Source organism: Leuciscus leuciscus (genome assembly GCF_965113295.1).
Source record: "Leuciscus leuciscus genome assembly, chromosome: 8".
Taxonomy (NCBI): Eukaryota; Metazoa; Chordata; class Actinopteri; order Cypriniformes; family Leuciscidae; genus Leuciscus; species Leuciscus leuciscus.
The window spans coordinates 20,156,326-20,160,878 of NC_138732.1; positions in this window are offsets into that span (position 1 = coordinate 20,156,326).

Sequence of the window (4,553 nt, forward strand, 5' to 3'; positions counted from 1 at the left end):
CCATGCTGAATGCCCCCACCCAGCTAATTACTGAGACCTCAAAGGCCTGGCTCTGCTGCACGCACCACTACGACACCACACCAGCCTGCGCTGACCTCTGAATCTTACATACACCCTCACACACACACGCGAACGCACTCTCAGGAGGAACGTGGCTGATGGAAGCACTATTGCGTGGCAGGAGATTAACAGAGCTGTCTACACGCAAGCATGAATAATACAGTTATCACTCCAGACAGACAGGCAACAGACGGCAGGTTTAAACTGCAGCTCAACACTGAAGCCCTGGCAGGACACTGCCTCGAAATAGACACTCTCTGCAAGAGAAGATGTGCATACTGCATAGAGCAGATGTAAAAAAAATTATAAAAGAAAAATGTAATAAAAGCTCAATTTAACCAAAAGGTTTAAGTCACAAATAAACCAAAGTAGCGACAGATCCTTTCTTGTAATGGCTTATAAAAAAATTAAAATTATATATACACACACATCACTAGAGAGAAATAAAGTTGTGTCATTTTAAATAAGAAATTACGAGTAAAACAAAAAATTTAACATGAATACGCATGGATCTATCTATCTAAGATAGATGCATTTGGACAACAGATATGGAGAATTTTCATTACATAACTTTAAAGTGTTCTTAAACATTTAAATAAATAACTGGGGCAAGTTTTGTATAAATATTAATAAATTACAACGCATGTTGGTCAAAAACAATGGTTTGGTATTTTTTGTATGTTATAATTTTGTCATTTCATAAACACTTTTATGTTTCATAATTGTTTTACTGTTTACATTTTTTGAAAAACACTATAGTTCCCATTATGCAAACTTACCCCATAAAGTGACAACATGCCCTGCTAGGGACAAATGTGTGAAAACCCTTTTTTGTTGGTTGGTAATTATGGAAACACACATACATACACACACACACACACACACACACACACACACACACACACACACACACATATAAGACTATAAGGTATGTGCTTATACAAAAAAACAAACCTGTACAATGCTTACTGTAGTTAAAATAAACAAATAAATAAACAAACTATCCCTAGCATCCTCTAAATGGATCCTAATATGAAAAAAAAAACAATCTTAAAATGAACTCAGTGTTTCATAATGGCACAAAACATGTGGCACACGCATATAATACTGCATATAATACATATAATCATGCAACATATTATAATAACATCACATGTACCCCAGCGGGACAAACATTTCGAAGGCACGTCACAGATCTACGTGTAATCCCAACAACAACAAAAACACATGACCATAATACGCTTTGGCTCCTAATTCGCTCTCGTCACAGTGATGCATAAGCTCAAACATGGATGCGCCTTATTAACACTTCATAGCGCGAATCGCTGCAGGTGCATCTTCTTTGGATCATCTCGCTACATAAAGTGCGTTCACAATAAAATGTGCTGTACACAATCATACCCACATATAACGACGTTTCCACCAACTGTCATTTTCAACACTCCAGCATCCACTGTCTGTGGTGTTTGTCTTCTCTCTCTCTCTCTCTCTCTCTCTCTCCCAGACAGCTGAACCTGCGACAGCCTACCGGCTCTTTTAACCCCTCTAACACAATTCCCCAACAGGAACGCATATATTTTGTTGAAGACAATGTCACAGAATATCTATGCCCAGAGTAAAGAGTGCGACAGTTTATTTGTGCCCCGCGTGCAAACTGACATTGGTGCGTACCGGCGTCACAGAGAAAGTGTGTCGTCTGCGCTGAACTTGCAGAGGATGAAAGTGATGGTTGAGAAGCGCTCACTCAGCTCAGGTCCTTAGCATCCACCTCCCAAAACTATGGAAACCTGCCTCGAAGCATCCAGTACAGAACATATTCAGGGCGTCCCACACAGTCCGCCCCACGACATATTTTTAGTTTTGACCCGTTGATGTCATTTCCTGTATGAGTATACCTTAAGTCGTTTCAAGATCACTAATTGGGAGTAATTTTTTCAGCTCGCTTGACAGCACTCCTCTATAAGGTCACGCGAGCGGTCATTACTGAAAAATTCGTAAACAAATCTGTCGGGTTTAATGTTTTGAAAAATTTAAAGTGATATTCAACATCCTGCTTCGCCGTTCGTCGGCTGCGGCCATTTACTTTTATATAATCACAGAATGATCCAATCGCACATCTTAATGGAGTCACATGCATTTATCCTACAGGAAATCTTTAATGCAAGTAATCTTTATCAAACCTTCCTAACGGCCTTTCTTAAATGTTCCCTATTCATCCTGTAAAAAGTTTGCTGACTACAGTGGATTATTAATCTGTACAAAAATCTAAGCCCATAGAGAGACAGAGATTACAGATTTTGTTGTAAATTTCTAGTAAGTGAGGTTGTTGTTGTTGTTGTTTTTGGTTTGTTTGTAATTAATTAAGTAACTAATTAATCAATTAAATTATTTATTTACCTTTCACGTTTTTATATTTTATTAGGCTAGCCTACCATCTTTGTCGGCTACAAATTAAAAGTAGTGTAAATTAATGTCAATTGTTAACCTGATGAAAACTTATGGATGTTCTAAATTATTATTGTCATCCCCTATTTCATTTCAAACATTTAATTTAAAATGGTATATATAAATGAGGAGGCAAAGTCCTCAGTTTTTTTTTTTAAGGTGTTCAAATCAATTGTAAATTCATGTCCCAGTTACACTTAAGGTTGTCACATTTTTCTGGTTAAATAAACATTAGGCTACTTTAGATTACAACAAAAAAGGAAGAAAAAGATTCTATTTTGTATTTTTACATTATAAATAATTTTCTATTTATTATAACCATGAATCTCAAGTTAGTGTTTTTAAGCATTTTTACATTTATTCCAAAACAATAACTAAAGGCAGTAACAATTAAAATAATACATTTTATTTGTAAAGTGATGTTCAGCTATTCAGATAACTTATTTTCGGATCATCAGTCATCAAGCTCAGTAAATGACTGGTCACTAACACGATCGATGTACCTTTAATGTCAACTCCTTGATCTCCTCTCACATTTTGTCTTGATCCATTGTCGTTTTAGCCATGGTATTTGAACGGGCAGTGTGGATTTTTGAAATCACTAGTGTCAAGTGTTAATCCAGGGGCCAGTATAGCATAAACATAGCCATTATGTTAAGACTGTGTCTTTAGAACTATGCACTAAGCAGTTTGTTTGGGGGTAATCAGTGTTACTTTTTGTATTCAAATTAGACAAATATATATGTTTTTATGTAATTGACTTAAAAAAGTTATGAACAGTCTTAAAGAAAAATATTGATGCCTTACTTGTAAGACTAGTCTTAGCAGTTTATGCAACCGGCCCCAGGTGTTTCATTTTGAGTGTTTGTAGTTGACATTGAGGCGGCAGTGGGTAGCAGTGTCGCCTCACAGCAAGAAGGTCCCCGGTTTGTGCCAGGAGTCCTTTCTTTGTGGAGTGTTCTCCTTGTGTCTGTGTGGGCTTCCTCTGGGTGCTCCGGTTTCCCCCACAATCCAAAAACATGCAGTATCTGTGAATTGGAGATGCTAAATTGTCCATAGATGTGAATGCAATTGTGAGTACCAAGCCATGTAATGGGGAGAGTTGGGGAAAGACCTCAACCTACCCTGGAAAAATCATAGCTGAGAAAATTAAGAGATGGCTATAGAATCACCAAGCGTTGGTTATTGAGAGAGAGAGTTGACATTGGCCTTGCCTAACTTCTTGCCAATGGCTCTTCTGAGTTACAAAAAGAAATACTACAGATTTGCTATCCATGACTCATGCCCCCTCCACTGCTGGATCAGTGAAAGAGGGGCCCTTTTTTCTTTTTCTTTTTTCTTTCTTTGAGGTGAAAGGATTGTAGGAGTTTAGAACTGGACCCCTGCAAGGCACCCTCTTCTCGTCTTTTTACCTCTTAACCTGTAGACTTCGCAGCCTATCGCTGATCTATGGAGCTGCTCTCCTTGAGCCAACACGCCATGATAGATGGCCATTGGCCTGAACATACAACCCAATATTTCAATTTCCTGCCCAGGCATAGGCATTTCAGAGTTTGAATAGAGTTCATAGGCACAGTGTGGTTCCTGCCGCTGCCCTCGACACCCGCAGTGAAGACCCCCAGACCCAAACATAGTACTGAGCACATTCCAAAGGCTCAGCAAAAGCAACCTGGCTCTCAATGGGAATGGAGTGAGCTACTGCTAGGCTACACCTAATACTGTTAAACAAAAACTACACTACCAGACAAAAATGTTGGACACTTGCTTACGTATATTTATTATTACTATTTTCCACAAATCTGATTAGTGGTAAAGTCATCAAAACTTTATTTCTCATTTTAGATTCTTCAAAGTCACCTTTGTCTACTTTTTCTAGGTTGTCTCAACATTTTCTCAATCAATTTAAGGAGGTGTGGTATATTTTTCAACATTATTGATGTGGTTCACGTGTTTTTTTAGTTAAAACTATATTTTAAATAAACAAATTAGTTTTTTTCTTTCTTTTTTTTCTTTCTTTTAAGCATAATATTTGCCTTCCAAACCAATAT